This window comes from Saimiri boliviensis, chromosome 14 (genome assembly GCF_048565385.1).
Source record: "Saimiri boliviensis isolate mSaiBol1 chromosome 14, mSaiBol1.pri, whole genome shotgun sequence".
NCBI classification, from domain to species: domain Eukaryota; kingdom Metazoa; phylum Chordata; class Mammalia; order Primates; family Cebidae; genus Saimiri; species Saimiri boliviensis.
The window spans coordinates 91677420-91695540 of record NC_133462.1 but is presented as its reverse complement, the minus strand read 5'-3'; positions in this window follow the sequence as shown (position 1 = coordinate 91695540).

The following is an 18121-nucleotide window of genomic DNA, read 5'->3' as shown; positions in this document are numbered from 1 at the left end:
CGTCTCCTGGTGCGGTGTCAGGCGTCCTAGCCTAGAGAGCTGTGGTTATCTGCAGGTTACCGGATGGGCGGTGGGGAAATAGGGATGCCACTTTAGGGCTTTGGGATGGGGGCCCTGCTGGCAAAACTTACTTTTTGAGGTTCCTCTGGCTTGTGTGGGGTTGTTTTTAATGAGGTATGTTGAGTTTAGAAATCAGTGTGATTCCAAGCGTCTTATACTCAGAAAATTTTAACTGTTTTGGTTTGTTGCTGCTGCATTATCCTGGCTTCCTGGCATTTATCAGCTTATTTATATATATGCATTGATATACATAATAAATAATAATTGTATACTTATATCAATTTATATATAATAATAAATATATGTATAAATATATGTGTATTTTCTTTTTGAGACAGGTCTGCTCTGTTGCTCAGGCTGGAGTGCAGTGGTGTGATCTCGGCACACTGCAGTCTCTTCCTCCTGGGCTCAGGTGATCCTCCCACCTTAGCCTCCTGAATAGCTAGGCCTACAGGCACACGTCACCATGTCCAGTCTAGAGAAGGGTTTTGCCATGTTGCCCAGGCCGGTCTCAAACTGCTGAGCTCAAGTGATCCAAATGCCTTGCCTTCCCAAAGTGCTAGGTTACAGGCTTCAGCCACGATGCCAGGCCTTTTATATTCCTTTTGTCATTCCAGTAGGTTTTGGAGGAGAGAGTGATAAAAGTTTGTGTTCAGTCATCTTCTATAACCAGAAGTCTGCCTGGGTAGTAATTGCCTATGTGTGTACTTGCATGAGTGTGTGCCTGTGTGTAAGTCTAATAGTACTACAGGGCTTATGAAGAAAACGAGCTGGCCGGGCGCGGTAGCTCACGACTGTAATCCTAGGACTTTGGGAGGCCAAGGCAGGTGGATCACTTGAGGCCGGGAGTTCGAGACCAAATTGGCCAACATAGTGAAACCCTGTCTCTTACTAAAAATACCAAAATTAGCTGGGTATGGTGGCGGGCACCTGGAATCTCAGCTACTCAGGAGGCTGAGACAGGAGAATCACTTGAACCTGGAAGATGGAGGGTTGCAGTGAGCCGAGACTGTGCCACTGCACTCCAATGTGGATGACAGAGCAAGACATTGTCTCAAAAACAAACAAAAAACCAGCCGTTTTCTGTCTGCGCGCGTCTCACTCCCCGAGTTCTGCACCGTGCAGGTGACAACTTGGATCTCTCTCGGCCCTTCTGCCAGGTTACCTTCATATTTCTAAATAAATGTTCATTCTGTGATTTCTCTATTTCTTTCATTTGAGGTGTTATCTATTGATAACGAATGTGTAGCTCGCTTTTCTGCCCCCTTCTCTACCCTCATCCTGCCTGTGGTTAATTCACATTTAACTAAGTTAAACCAGCATTCAGAGTGTGCATTGTCATGATAATGTAAGTACTGCTCATAGCTGAGCCATGCACAGTACTGTGGTTTCATTTCTTGCAAAACTTTTTATTATTCCTGGCGTTAATAACCGTTTTGTTGATTTATTTAATTTTGTTGAAGCCAACTCTTACTGGCTCCTGAGAGCCGGTCGTGGGCATCCCTTGCCAACTCTGCATTCCAAAGTTGGTTGTTTGAAATCAGCTACGGTGGAAGTATTTATGCTACAGAAATCAATCAGTGCTACAAATCAGGGCCTCTTGTTTTTTGGGCTTTTTGTTGTTATTTTTCGGAGAGGTGGTTTACCAATACACCACTGAATGTACCTATCCATTTTTCCTTGGAAATTCTCTCACAGAGTTATAAAACTCTCCACGATGTGGTCAGATGTATCATGTGATCCACCTGTCAGTGTTTCAGTGTTTTTTCTTGGAAACATCTCTGGAGTTTCTCTCTTACTCCAGTCTGTGATGGCTGCTTGCTTCTCTCTCTCTCTCTTTCTCTTTCTCTCTCTCTCTCTCTCTCTCTTTCTCTCTCTTTCTCTCTCTCTTTCTGTCTCTCTTGCTGTCTCTCATTCTCTGTCTCTCTTGACAAAGTTTCCCTCTTGTTGCCCAGGTTGGAGTGCAATGGTGCAACCTTGGCTCACTGCAACCTCCACCTCCCAGGTTCCAGCAATTCTCTTGCCTCAGTCTCCCTAGTAGCTGGGATTACAGAGGAGTGACATGACGCCCAGTGAATTTTTGTATTAGTAGAGATGGGGTTTTACCATGTTAGTCAAGACTGGTTTCGAACTCCTGACCTCAGATGATCCACGCGCCTTGGCCTCCCAAAGGGTTGGGATTACAGGCGTGAGCCACCGTGCCCGGCCGACGGCTGCTTTCCAAGACTGATTCCCACTTGTTGTCCTGGAGATTCTTGTAACCTCATGCGGAATCACCTACCCCTGCATTCCACATCTTTCTCTTTCTTCGTTTACACCTTCATTTTGGAGAAGAGTATCTTTTAGTAACTTCCTGGAAAAGGGTTGCAGAGAAGGTAAATATTTTAAGATCTCATATGCCCCAAAAAATTTTTGCTCCTTTCAACTTCACTATCTGGTTAAAACTGCATTTCTAGAATTATTCTCCACTAGAATGACTATCCCTCCTAGATACAAAGCAATCTCCTACATAACCATAACGCTGTTATCACAGCTAAGAAAACTAGCAATAATTCCAGAATACCATCTAGAATATAGTACACCTTCAGAGTTCCCCAACTGTTCAAAGAAATTTTCCCAATCTGTTGTTGTTTTTAAACAAGGATCTAATGCCGCCTTTGGTTGCTGTATCTTTAGGTTTCCTTAGTCTAGGACAATCTCCCCATCTTATTTATTTATTGAGACGGATTCTTGCTCTGTTGCCAGGCTGGAGTACAACAGTGTGATCTCAGCTCACTGCAACCTCCACGTTCTGGGCTCAAGCGATTCTCCTGCCTCAGCCTCCTGAGTAGTTGTAATACAGCTACCCGCCACCATGCCCACCTAATGTTTGTATTTTTAGTAGAGACGGGGTTTTGCCGTGTTGGCCAGGCTGGTCTTGAACTCTTGACCTCAGGTGATCCGCCCACCCCTACCTCCCAAAGTGCTGGGATTACAGGTGTGAGCCACCTCGCCTTGTCCTTATTATTGTTTTTTTGGTGACATTGAGTTTTTAGAAAGTCTAAGGCAATTGTCTTGTAAAATGTCCCACATTCTGGATTGTCTCTTGGTGTCATTTAGCTTGTCTATCTACTATCCCTTTCTTTCCTCTAAGCTGGAAGTTAAGTCTCTGGCTGCCTAATTCAATATCAGAGCCACAAGCCTCATGTGGCTCTTGAGCCCTTGCAATGTGGTGAATAGAGCTGAGGAACTACGTTTAAATTTCATTTCATTGTAGTTAATTTGAATTTAAACTGAAAAGCTGACACTCAATTCAGTGATTGGATAAATGTAAGTGTATGTGGAGCAACTTGGAGCTACGTTTTCAATTGGAATTTTATGAAAGCTAAATACAGATCAAGTATTTCCAATGAAAATTTAGCATCTGAATTGAAATGTTCTTAAAGCATAAAAATACATGCTGAAAATACATGACTCAGCACAAAAAAAGAACATAATGGCCAGACCAATTCTGTCAAAATTCTTACGTAGAGAAAAAAATATATATATATAAAATATTAATTTTAAAATATGGATGACATGTTGTAGTACTAATGTTTTGGATATACTGGGTTAGTTAAAGTATGTTTTTAAGTTAATTTCACCCATGGGCTTTGGTGGTTTTGTTTTTGCTTTCCAAAGGCAGTTACCAGAAACTCTGAAATGACCTAAGTGGCTCACGTATATTTGTATTTACATGTGCGGATCTATCAGCCTGATTCAATTTAGGTTAAACATTTTGGGCAAAAACACTTCTAGATGATGTATTTAAAAATGCATCACATTGAAAGGCACATATGTCAGATTGTGCTCCCATTAGTGACGCTAGCTTTGATCACTGGGTTAAGATAGAGACTGCCAGGACTCGCCATGGTGAAGATACATGTCTCCCTTGCAATCAAAAATCCATGCAAATATCCTGTTACCAAAAATCTGTTCACCTAATGGTTTTAGGATTTTTTGAAGATTCTTGCCTGAATCAGCGATTGCATTGAGGGGTTACCAAATGCTGCCAGGCGTGGTGGCTCACACCTGTAATCCTAGCACTTTGGGAGGCCGAGGTGTGTGGATGACTTGAGGTCGGGAGTTCGAGACCAGCCTAACATGGGGAAACCCCATCTCTCCTAAGAATATAAGAATTAGCCAGGTGTGGTGATGCACACCTGTAATCCCAGTTGCTAAGAAGGCTGAGGAAGGAGAATCACTTGAGCTCAGGAGGTGGAGGTTGTGAGCTGAGATCGCACCACTGCACTCCAGCCTGCATGACAGAGCGAGACTCCATCTCAAAACAAACAAACAGACCAAAAAAATGGTGACATTATTCTGTCAATCCACTTACTAGCTAGCATTCATCTATAAAGAGCTCCCTCCTCCCTTTCCATATATATATATATATATATATATATATATCTTTATATGAAATATTTGTTATTAAATGTGTTTTAATTAATTACAGTTATTCTTTTTGATACCCAAAACCTTTCCTTGAACATTCTGTGGCCATTTCTTTTTTTTTTTCTTTTTTTGAGACAGGGTCTCACTCTGTCACCCAGGCTGGAGTGCAATGGCACGATCTCGGCTCACTGCAACCTCCACCTCCCAGGTTCAAGAAATTCTCCTGCCTCAGCCTCCTGAGTAGCTGGGATTACAGGTGCATGCCACCGCACCCAGCTAATTTTTGTATTTTTACCAGAGATGGGGTTTCAACATTTTGGCCAGGCTGGTCTCAAACTCCTGACCTTGTGATCCACCTGCCTCGGCCTCCCAAAGTGCTGGGATTACAGACATGAGCCACTGTGCCCGGCCGCTGTAGCCATTTCTTTAAGGAACTCTTGTTTGTTTCAGTGGGGATTAAGTTGCTTCTTAAAACCACTTGAGATAAATTTTTTTTTTTAAGTATAAGAAAAGCATTAAGCCCAGGCACAGTGGCTCACACCTGTAATCCCAGCCCTTTGGGAGGCCGATGCGGGCGGATCACTTGAAGTCAGTAGTTCAAGACCAGCCTAGCCAACAAGGTGAAATCTCGTCTCCACTAAAAATACAAAAATTAGCCGGTTGTGGTGGTGCGTGCCTGTAGTCCCAGCTACTTGGGAGGCTGAGGCAGGAGAATCGCTTAAACCTGAGAGGTGGAGGCTGCGGTGAGCCAAGATCATATCACTGCGCTTAAGGCTGAGCAACAGAGCGAGGCTCCATCTCAAAAACAAACAAAAAACAAAAGAAAAAACCTGTTGATACAATTTTATTAAAGATAGTCACTAATGCTTTGTATATACATATCAGTTCTATCTACATTGCTGATTGTAGAATCAAAGCATTACACTTTATTTTCCAGCCATTATTTTCTTCAATGCATATTAAAGCTATATCTTGGCTGGCCTTAGGTTTCATATCTGCAAAACTGAGGTTATGATACCTCTCTGAAAATGAGGACAAGAAATAGAATATGCAGAATTCCAGGCTCATTCTTGTTGCTGTCGGCTGCTCTGTCTCCCTGGAGGCCAAGGCTGCGGAAGCCTCTGCTCCCTCATCATCATCAGCATCTCCCCGATTCCCAGCTCTTTTTTTTCTTTTTTTCTTTTTCTTTTTTTAATTTTAGTTGTCTCTGACAGAGACCCTGTCTCAAAAAAAAAAAAAAAAAAAAGTGGTATGTTCTGTGGCTGTATGAGGGTCGTTAGTCAAATTTTTTCTGACATATATCCATGTGAATTTGCGATTAGTTGTCTCGAAATGCATAGAAATTACTCATATTTCTAATACATTTATTAAACACTGATGAAAGGATACTTATTAACTTTTTTTTTTTTTTTTTTTGAGACAGAGTCTCACTCTGTTGCCCAGGTTGGAGTGCACTGATGAAAGGATACTTACTTTTTTTTTTTTTTTTTTTTTTTTGAGACAGAGTCTCACTCTGTCGCCCAGGTTGGAGTGCAGTGGCCTGATCTTGGCTCACTGCAACCTCCACCTCCCGGGCTCAAGCTATTCTTCTACCTCAGCCTCCTGAGTAGCTGGAATTACAGATGCACACCACCACACCCAGCTAATATTTGTGTTTTTAGTAGAGACGGGGTTTCACCGTGTTGGCCAGGCTGATCTCAAACTCCTGACTTCAGGTAATCTGCCTGCCTTGGCCTCCCAAAGTGCTGAGATTACAGACTGAGGCACCTCATCCAGCCCGGAATACTCAGTAACTTTTTAACTCATGAATATTTAAGGACTTTGACATAACTCCTTTTGCAAATTTTAAAATTATTTTTTTCCCACCTAAAGCAATACACATTTACATTTGGTTTATATGTGTATATAAAAAGATGAGCCAGGTGCGGTGGCTCACGCCTGTAATTCCAGCACTTTGGGAGGCCGAGGCGGGTGGATCACGAGGTCAAGAGATCGAGACCATCCTGGTCAACATGGTGAAACCCCGTCTCTACTAAAAATACAAAAAATTAGCTGGGCATGGTGGCGCGTGCCTGTAATCCCAGCTACTCAGGAGGCTGAGGCAGGAGAATTGCCTGAACCCAGGAGGCGGAGGTTGCGGTGAGCCGAGATCGCACCATTGAACTCCAGCCTGGGCAACAAGAGTGAAACTCTGTCTCAAAAAAAAGAAAAAAAGAAAAAAATGCACATTTTATCTGGGTGTCGTGATGCACACCTGTAATCCCAGCTGTTCAGATGGCTGAGGGGGGAGAATTGCTTCAGCCTGGGAAGTGGAGGTTGCAGTGAGCCATTGCACTCCCACCTGGGTGATAAAGTGAGACCCTTTCTCCAACAAAAACAAAAAGCAGTCTGATATTCACTGGTTGAATAATTGCATAACCTTAAGCAAATCTCTTAACGTCCCTGACTGAACATCACCCTGTGAGGGAGAGACTCTAATACCTCATTTTACAGAGGAGAAAACAGACCCAGTGAGGTCCAGTGACTGGATTAAGGTGACAGAGGTGGAGAGCTGAGGTGCAACTGTGGGTTCAAGTGGGCTGTCGCTCACTCCAGCCTGGGCGACAGAGTGAGACTCTGTCTCAAAAAAAAAAAAAAAGGAGTTTCCTATTACTTTGGAATACATACCAATAACACATAAATACAGCCCAAAGAAAAGCAAACACCATTTCATATTTGACAATGTTTCTTGTATGATTTTTGTACCAAATAAGCCAACTTTCACCTTTATATTAGTGTATTATTAATGTTAAACCCAATTCTTTCAGTGGTGTAACCGGCTCACTGCAACCTCTGCCTCCCAGGTTCAAGTGTTTATCCTGCCTCAGCCTTCCAAGTAGCTGGGGTTACAGGTGTGCACCACCATGCCTGGCTAATTTTTTTTTTTTTTTTCAGACAGAGTCTTGTTCTGTTGCCCAGGCTGGAGTGCAGTGGGATGGTCTTGGCTCACTGCAACCTCTGCCTGCTAGGCTCAAGCAATTCCCCTGCCTCAGCATCCTGAGTAAATGGAATTACAGGGACGTACCACAATGGCTGGCTAGTATTTTGTGTTTTTAGCAGAGACGAGGTTTCACCATGTTGGCCAGGCTGGTCTTGAACTCCTGACCTTAGGTGATCTGCCCACCTTAGCTTCCCAAAGTGCTGGGATCACAGGCATGAGCCACTGTATCCAGCCAAATCCAATTCTTTTTTTTTTTCCTTCAGTTTTTTTAATCAGAAAGAAGTGGTACAAAACCAAACCCAATTTTTTTTTTTTTTTTTTTTTTTTGAGATGGAGTTTCGCTCTTGTTACCCAGGCTGGAGTGCAATGGCGCGATCTCGGCTCACCGCAACCTCCGCCTCCTGGGTTCAAGCAATTCTCCTGCCTCAGCCTCCTGAGTAGCTGGGATTACAGGCACACGCCACCATGCCCAGCTAATTTTTTGTATTTTTAGTAGAGACGGGGTTTCACCATGTTGACCAGGATGGTCTCGATCTATCGACCTCGTGATCCACCCGCCTCGGCCTCCCAAAGTGCTGGGATTACAGGCTTGAGCCACCGCGCCCGGCCAAAACCCAATTTTTAATAAAAACTTAGAGACATATTTATCCAATTTTAGTGTTTGACCGTAAGGTAAGATTCTCATAAACTTTTTCTAACCCTTTACAATTTTTGTTAAAGAGTAGATCATAAGCAGATTTTTGCTTTAAGAAAAACCTGTTGCATTTTTTTCCCAATGTTTATGGAAAAGCTCTATAATACCCCTTTAACTTTAGCCAATATGTTCATACACAGCAAAGTAGGTACATTGAACAATTTCCAAAAGTCAGAGGCGCAGTTTATGATTTTAAAGCATTTAGCAAATAATATCTGGCCTGCATAATTTAGACCAAATATTTACTTTTTTTTTTTTTTTTTTTGAGACAGAGTTTCACTCTTGTTGCCCAGGCTGGAGTGCAATGGTACGATCTCGGCTCACTGAGACCTCCGCCTTCCGGTTCGAGTGATTCTCCTGCCTCAGCCTCCTGAGTAGCTGGGATTACAGGTGCGTGCCACCATGCCTGGCTCAAAGTTAGCCTTTGGGTCAGGTGTTTCCACACTATAGTTCTTTCCGTGGTGGCCAGAAAGATATTACCGGAAAGGGGTCCCAACCCAGACCCCAAGAGAGGGTTCTTGGATTTTACAAAGAAGTAAACCAGGGTGTGTCCACAGAGTAAAGTGAAAGCAAGTTTATCAGGAAAGTAGAGGAATGAAAGAATGCCTCCTCCATAGAGCAGCCCCGAGCACTACTGGTGGTCATTTTTATGGTTATTTCTTGATGATATACTAAACAAGGCCTCCCCTTTTTAGGTCATGTAGGATAACTTCCTGATGTTGCCATGGCATTTGTAAACTGTCTTGGCACTTGTCCGAGAAGTGGAGGTTGCAGTGAGCCAAGATCTCGCCATTGCACTCCAGACTAGGCAACAGAGTGAGACTCTGTCTAAAAAAAAAAAAAAAATGTAGAGACAGAGTCTCACCATGTTGCTCAGGCTGGTTGCAGACTCCTGGGCTCAAGTGATCCTCTCATGATGTTGGCCTCCTGAGTCACTGGGGCCACACACCTGTGCCCCATACCTGGCTCCACTGTTTCTGGCCTGAGGCCTCTTCACCTCCACTCTGAATCATTTTTTTTTTTTTTTTGAGATGGAGTCTCACTCTGTCTTCCAGGCTGGAGTCCAGTGGCGTGATCTCGGCTCACTGCAGCCTCCTTCTCCTGGGTTCAAGCAATTCTCGTGTCTCAGCCTCCCAAGTAGCTGGGATTACAGGCGTGCGCCACCACACCCAGCTAATTTTTGTATTTTTAGTAGAGATGGGGTTTCACCATGTTGGCCAGGCTGGTCTTGAACTTCTGACCTCAGGTGATCTGCCCCCTTCAGCCTCCCAAAGTGCTGAGATTACAGGCATGAGCCACTGCACCTGGCTATCTTTCTTTCTTTTTTTTTTGAGACAAGGTCTCTCTCTTTCACCCAGCCTGGAATGCAGTGATGTAATCACAGCTCACTGCAGCCTCAAACCCCTGGGCTTAAGGGATCCTCCCACCTCAGCCTCCCGAGTAGCTGGGACTACACCACGCACAACCACTTTTCGTTTTGGCTTTGTAGAGACTGTGTTGCTATGGTACAGGCTGGTCTCAAACTCCTGGTCTCAAGCTATCCTCCGGCCTCAGCCTCCTTGCCCACTTTTCTCCCTTTCCTCTGTACCAGAGGAAGAGCTGTTATCAAATTCAAGGCCAGTTTCTTCATCTGGAATCTCCCTCCCATCCCTTCCTACCTTCTCAGGCTCCCCTATTTTCACAAACTTGCCTGTCTGCTGGCTCAGTCCTATCAGGCTGTAACGAAGTTCCAGTCTCTCCAGTCTGAAAGATAAAACACCCTCTTTCAACCTCACCTTGTCCCCTCTCCACTCCCTTACCCCTTCTCCCCTACAGAGTTAAGTTTCTTGAGTAAGTTGTTTGTTGCCTTCAGCGCTGTCTTGAGTACCTGACCTTTACTTATTCCTTAATCCCGTCACGTCAGCCTGGCCTCTGCCTTCATAGGGCCCTGAAACTACCCCTGCAGAAGTTACTGGTGGTCTCTGTGATGATAGATCCACAGGCCAGTGTTTATTATGTAAACATAGCAAAATCTCTCTACTTTGCTGTGGGAGATTTCAAACATGTGTCTAGGGAGAAGGAACAGTGAACACCCCTGTGCCCTGCGCCCGGCGTCCGCAGCCACAGCTCACGGCCAGTCTTGCTGCCACTACCTCCACCTGCTCCCTCTCCCTCATCCTGGCTAATTTTAATGAAAACACCAGATAGCATATCACTTATCCGAAAACATCTCAGTATATGTTTCAAAAACATAAGAATTCTCCAAGGCCCATTTTCAAGTCTTTATTTTGACCAACTCTGTCTGACATTGTCGTTTATTTTTTGAAACACTCACGTCCCTAAACTTTGATGACACCATCTTTTCTTACTCCTCTTAGTTGCTCTGCAGCCTCTAGTTGACTTAAAACATTTTTTTTTTTTTTTTTTGAGATGGAGTCTCGCTCTGTTGCCCAGGCTGGAGTCCAGTGGCTCGATCTCTGCTCACTGCAACCTCCGCCTCCTGGGTTTAAGCGGTTCTCCTGCCTCAGTCTACCGAGTAACTAGGATTAAAGATGCCTGCCACCACACCTGGCTAATTTTTGTATTTTTAGTAGAGTGAGAGGGTTTCACCATGTTGGCCAGGCTGGTCTTGAACTCCTGACCTCAGTGTTCAGTTTGCCTTGGCCTAAATGGCTGGGATTACAGGCTCAAGCCACCATGCCCGGCTCTTAATCGAACTTTTCTTTGTCAGCTTTTTCTCCCTGGGACTTTGCCAGGGCCCTGACCTCCCTTCCCACACTGCCCAGCAAGGTCAGCCCTTCGCAGGGCTGCAGCCACCGTCCACAGGCTGTGGCTTCCTGTGTAAGCCTGTGGCCTCATTGTCTTTTCTGAATTCCAGACGCTGCTGCCCACCCCCGACCCGGCGGCTCTCCGGGCATCTCTCCCGGGCACTGGACCTTCGCATCTTTCACACTCCTCGTCCGTCCTCTCCCCACCAAACCTCCTTGCTGTGTTCCTTCTCGTGTGCCTTCACTTCCCTTCCTCAAAACGCATGAGATTAGAATGTAGTTTACACCAATCGCATAGGTTTAAATTTGGGATCAAATTTATTTATTTTTTGTTTTGGAAAATTTCAAAAATGCCCTCCAAAAGAGGAAGTAACATACTGAGTGCTCAAACATTCTTCATTCTGCCTCACACAGACAACATTTGGCTCACCTTATTTCTTCTGTTTGCCTCTCCCTCCACTCTTTTTTTTCGCTAGAATTTTTTTTTTTTTTTTTTTTTTTGAGATGGATTCTTGCACTGCCATCCGGGCTGGAGCACAGTGGTGTGATCTCGGCTCACCGCATCCTCCGCCTCCTCGGTTCAAGCGATTCTCCTGCCTCAACCTTCTGAGTACCTGCGATTACAGGCACCTGCCACCACGCCAAGCTAATTTTTTGTATATTTAGTAGAGACGGGGTTTCACCATGTTGGCCAGGCTGGTCTTGAACTCCTGACCTCATGATTTGCCCACCTCAGCCTCCCAAAGTGCTGGGATTACAGGCATGAGCCACCGTGCCCAGCCTTTTAAGCCTATTTTAATCATTCCCCTTACCTACCATCCCCCATGTCATTGATTTTTGAGATTGAGTCTTGCTCTGTCACCCAGGCTGTAGTGTAATGGTGTGATCTCAGCTCACTGCAGCCTCCACCTCTCAGGTTGAAGCGATTCTCGTGCCTCAGCCTTCGAGTAACTAGGATTATAGGCGCACACCACCACGCCCTGCTAATGTTTGTATTTTTAGTAGAATGGGGTTTCACCGTGTTGGCCAGGCTGGTCTTGAACTCCTGACCTCAGGTGATTTGCCCGCCTCAGCCTCCCAAAGTGCTGAGATGACAGATGTGAGCCACTGCGCTTGGCCCCCTGTCATTTATTTTTGAAGAAACCAGGTCTTGCCTGTAGAATTTCCGTTTGTCGGGTTCAGCCGACTGATTTCTGTTGTGCCTTTGCGTTTTCCTCCGTGGTCCGTACTTCCTGTAAACTGGTAGGCAGTGCTGGAAACTGACTTGGATTCAGATCTGCTCTTGGCACACGTCACAGAGGTTCCTCACTCTCAAAAACGGCTCTGTGGGCCAAGATGGAGAGAGCCTGACCCCTTACACACTCTCAGCAACCTTTCGCCTCATGTTTTAGTAGCTCGTGCTGATTGTCGCCTAAATACGTTATTTCATTAGTTGCTACCATTACTTCTAGATTTACTAACTTTTTCATTTTTTGTTTAAAAAGAACTTTCCTGGCCACGTGCGGTGGCTCATGCCTGTAATCCCAGCACTTTGGGAGGCCGAGGCGGGCGGATTACCTGAGGTCGGGACTTTGAGACCAGCCAGGCCAACATGGTGAAATCCTGACTCTACTAAAAATACAGAAAGTAGCCGAATGTGGTGACACATGCCTGTAACCCAGCTACTTGGGAGGTTGAGGCAGGAGAATCACTTGAACCCCAGAGGCAGAGGTTTCGATGAACTGAGAGCCTGCCATTGCACTCCAGCCTGAGTAACAAGAGTGAAACTCTGTCTCAAAAAATAAAAATAAAAAAAGGTCGGATTCGGTGGCTCATGCCTGTAATCCCAGCACTTTGGGAGACTGAGGCGGGCAGATCATGAGGTCAGGAGTTCAAGACCAGCCTGGCAAACATAGTGAAACCCCGTCTCTATTAAAGATACACAAAATTAGCTGGGTGTGGTGGCACGAACCTGTAATCCCAGCTACTTGGGAGGCTGAGGCAGGAGAATCGCTTGAACCCAGGAGGTGGAGGTTGCAGTGAGTGCAGATCACACCATTGCACTCTAACCTAGGGGACAGAGCAAGACTCTGCCTCAAACAAAACAAAACAAAACAAACAAACAAAAAAAGAACTTTCCTCCATCAGCTCTTTGGTTACTTTGAAATGCAGACTCCTGGCGTGATGGCTCGTGCCTGTGCTTTGGGAGGCTGAGGTGGCAGAATCACTTGAAGGCAGGAGTTTGAGACCAGCCTGGGCCACATAATGAGACCCCATTTGTCTAAGAAGAGGAAAGAAAGAAAGAGAAAGAAACAGAAAGAAAGCAGGTGAGCAAGAGAGAGAGAAGAAAGTGAGAGAGAGAGAGAGAGACAGACTGGATGGAAGACATGGGGCCAATGGCTCAGTCCCTTCATATGCCAATTTCCAGCACAACGTGTTGGTCCCTCAGCAACCTCCAAAGACAAACAATGAGGGATTTTTTGTGAAGGTGGAGAGGGCTTGATATAATGATTATCATATGTCATGTAATTTTTATATATTTTACATACAGTTCATATACTTTTTATAATTTTGTTGTTTTCAATCCATTGTAGTGATGATTCTTTTTGATGCTCAAATTGTTCCATTTTTTACTTCATCTGACTGGTTCCGTATCTTTCATAAGATTCAACAGGTCTTTGATAGTTTCCTTCTTCCCTTTTTTAAAAATTTGTTTATTTAAATTTTTAAAAACATCCCCCTACCCCCCGTGGCTCCTTACGGACCCAAGCTATCTTACTTTCCGACGGAAAGGGTGTCCCTGGAACACCTTGAACACTCTCTGCCTTGGACCTGGACTCAAGTGTTTCTCCTAGTGGATGGGGTACTTGGAACCCAAGCACCAGAGCCTGGGAGAGAGCTCACGGCCACTGGGAGCCATTGCGTCTAGGCTCTTTCAGTGGTCAGGGGTAGAAAAAAAGCTTCAAAAATTATGAATTGTATTAATATTCAAATTAGGACATTTACAATCTGGGCACTAAGAATAGTCATTGCTATTGGTATCATTGCTTGTTTGTTTGTTTTTTTTTTTGATAGAGTGTCACTCTGTCGCCCAGGCTGGACTGCAGTGGCACAGTCTTGGCTCACTGCAACTTCTGCCTCCCAGGTTCAAGCATTTCTCCTGCCTCAGTGTCCCAAGTAGCTGGGATTACAGGCACGTGCCACCACACTGGCTAATTTTTTATGTTTTTTGGTAGAGATGGGGTTTCATCATGTTGCCCAGGCTGGTCTCCAACTCCTGACCTCAAGTGATTCGCCTCCCGAAATGCTGAGATTACAAGTGTGAGCCACCTCACCGGGCCTGTTTTATGTATCTTTTCTTTTTTTTTTTTTTTTTTTGAGACAGAGTTTCGCTCTTGTTACCCAGGCTGGAGTGCAATGGCGCGATCTCGGCTCACCGCAACCTCTGCCTCCTGGGTTCAAGCAATTCTCCTGCCTCAGCCTCCTGAGTAGCTGGGATTACAGGCACATGCCACCATGCCCAGCTAATTTTTTGTATTTTTAGTAGAGATGGGGTTTCACCATGTTGACCAGGATGGTCTCGATCTCTCGACCTCGTGATCCACCCGCCTCGGCCTCCCAAAGTGCTGGGATGACAGGCTTGAGCCACCGCGCCTGGCTATGTATCTTTTCTCATTTAACTCTCACAACAACCTTATGAGGTCAGTATTATTATCCTTATCACCTGTTTTTAATGGAAGAGCGCACAGAGGCTTAGGGAGGTTCATTTATTTGCCCTCAGTCACACGAGAGTGGCTGAACTCGGAGGTTGCGTTGGTTCCGTCAGAGGCTAGGGCCCCTGCTTAACCCTGCGTTCGCGGTGGGAGAGGAGGCAGGGGAGGTGTCCCGGACGCAGGGGTGGGCCGCTGGGGTCTGAGGCTGGCAGGGGCAAGAACAGCCTGGAGTTTCGGGATCCAATGGGGTACTTAACAGGCCCAGAATGAAATGTGTTCCCGAAGCTCTGGGGAGTGTCCCTGAATGAGAAAGGCTGGATTTTGGCTCTGGAGATGAGGCTTGGGATCCTTGGAGAGGACCAGGGCTTGGCAAAACGCCGTGGTGTCCATCGAGTGGGGATTCTTTCACTGCAAATCGCCAAGCGAGGTCCTGCCAGATCCTCCCGTTCTCTTTCCTTTCGTCATCATCAAGCAGCTGTCCACCTCGTCACCACCAAGGTGCTATCATCACAGCAGGAAGGACAGGATGCCAGGGCGCCACTCGTGAACTGACACATGACATCTCAAAAAACAGCCATGTAAGTGGGCATGGTGACTCACGTTTGTAATCCCAGCACTTTGGGAGGCTGAAGCAGGCAGATCACCTGAGGTCAGGAGTTCAAGACCAGCCTGACCAAACTGGAGGAAACCCCGTCTCTACTAAAAATACAAAATTAGCTGGGCGTTGTGGCACATGCCAGTAATCCCAGCTACTCAGGAGGCTGAGGCAGGAGAATTGCTTGAACCCAGGAGTTGGATGTTGTGGTGAGCCGAGATCGTGCCATTGCACTCCAGCCCGGGCAACAAGAGCAAAACTCCATTTCAAAAAAAAAAAAGATGTGTATATATGTGTGTGTGTATATATATATATATATATATATATATATATATGGCCATGTATATACACACATACACACATGGACACAGTATCCCACATTCGGGCTGGCTGGAAAGGCATCAAAACAAAATAATCGCAATCAGAGCTAAAGGTTAGGATTTACTGCTGTATTATTTATTGCAGCCTTGTTGAAAAAACGTCTTATTTTCTCAGCCTGTGAACAATTCATGACTTTTTGTTTCCTCAGCAACACAAAGCATCTGAGGTCCGTGGTTTAACAGGAAGAAGTTGTATCACTTGTTCTTCCCCTTTGAGAAAAGATAATAATTACGGGAGAGCTGCTTTCTCACCTGAGAGGCAGGGCTGCTGAGCTTCGCCTAAGTGCTATCAATAAGATTCCGGGAGCCGGGCACGGTGGCTCAAGCCTGTAATCCCAGCACTTTGGGAAGCTGAGGCAGGTGGATCACGAGGTCAGGAGATCGAGACCATCCTGGTCAACACGGTGAAACCCCGTCTCTACTAAAAATACAAAAAATTAGCTGGGCATGGTGGTGCATGCCTGTAATCCCAGCTACTCAGGAGGCTGAGGCAGGAGAATTGCCTGACCCCAGGAGGCGGAGGTTGCGGTGAGCCGAGATCGCGCCATTGCACTCCAGCCTGGGTAGCAAGAGCGAAACTCCGGCTCAAAAAAAAAAAAAAAAAAAAAAAAAAAGATTCCGGGAACCACATCCCTTTCCACACCACACGTAAGGCAAGACGGCTCTTAGATTGACCTCACCCTCACTCTCAAGCCTGGGCCCTGCAAAGGCTGTCTCTCATTCCTTGTTGGCCCTTGAAGCCTGGCCCGTTGCTTGCTGTGTGAGCCTCAGTTCTTCCATAGCCCAGTGACACCTTTCAGGAAGGCTCCAAATAGCTCCCACCTGTTTCTCTCCCTCCACCAGTGGGCTATCGTCTCATTAGAAGACCACCTCGAAACTTTTCACTTTCCCTTCTCCACACACTAACTCTTGAGGTTTTTTTTTTTTTTTTTTTTTTTTTAAGACTGGGTTTCACCATGTTGATCAGGCTGGTCTTGAACTCCCGCCTCAGGTGATCTGCGAGTCTTAGCCTGCAAAGTGCTTGGATTACAGGTGTGAGCCACCATGCCCAGCCAGTCTTGAGGGTTTTGGGCCAAGTGCAGTGGCTCACACCTGTAATCCCAGCACTTTGGGAGGCCTAGGCGGGTGGATCACTTGAAGTTAGGAGTTCAAGACCAGTATGGCCAACATGTGAAACCCTGTCTCTACTAAAATACAAAAGTTAGTTGGGTTTCGTGGCAGGTGCCTGTAATCCCAGCTACTCGGAGGCTGAGGGAGGAGAATTGCTTGAACCCCGGAGGTGGAGGTTTCAGTGAGGGGAGATTGTGCTTTGCACTCCAGCCTGGGCGACAGAGTGACACTTCTTAAAAAAAAAAAAAAAAGAGAGAGAGAGAGAGAGAGAGAGAGAGAAAGGCACCGTGGCTGATGCCTGTAATGCCAGCACTTTAAGAGGCCAAGGTGGCAGATCACAGGTCAGGAGTTCGAGTCCAGCCTGACCAACATGGTGAAACCCCATCTCTACTAAAAATACGAAAATTAGCTGGGCATGGTGGCACACATCTGTAATCCCAGCTACTTGGGAGGCTGAGGCAGGAGAATTGCTTGAATCTGGGAGGCAAAGGTTGCAGTGAGCGAAGATCATGATCATGCCACTGCACTCCAGCCTGGGTGACAGTGAGACAGCATCTCAAAAATTAAAAAAAGTCGAGGTTTTGTTAGCATGGTTTATGAGGTTTTGTTATAATAACCCATTAAATACACTGAAGCTTATCTTAAAAGAGGGTAAAACTACAGTATTTTCAGTGTATGCCCTGTACGTACATGCTACATGTTGGACCTGACTTTCCAAACACAGCTCGCCAGCATTGGCGCTCACTACGTAGCTCACGATCAAAGCGCAGTGAGTCAGTCTGCTTGATCCCGAGGCCCAGGTGGCGTTACTGAAGCGTTCAGCGTCCCCTCCCATCAGTGGCGGCGCCGCAGGTGCTGCGGGCAACAAATTGCGCGCCCTAGTGGCCAACACGAGTATTTCGTGTTACAATAGTAACTGTAAAGTGTAAAAACCAAGTTACAGAAACCCACCGCGTTTTTGTTCCTGGGGGAAGATTTCACAGATTTCTGCCATCTGCTTTCTTTATGCTTCTTTTAAAACTTTTTGTTGGGAAATAAAACATAAATACAGAAAATCATACAAAAATGAATGTATAGCATAATGAAGGCAAACGCCCTTGTAACTACCATCCAGGTCAAGGAATAGAATTTTACTAGCCACTGAGAGCACCCATGGGTCCCACCCTTATCATGTGCTAACCACCCCCCCCCAAGACAACCACTAAGACAATCACTTGCTTGTCCGTCCCTCCTTCCCTCCTTCCTTCCTTTCTTCCTCCCTCCCTCTCTCCCTTTCTTTCTTTCAGACGAAGTTTCACTCTTGTTGCCCAGGCAGGAGTGATTATGGCTCACTGCAACCTCTGCCTTCCGGGTTCAAACGATTTTCCTGCCTCAGCCTCCCAAATAGATGGGATTACAGATGCGTGCCACCACGCCTGGCTAATTTTTTATTTGTATTTTTATTTTTTAG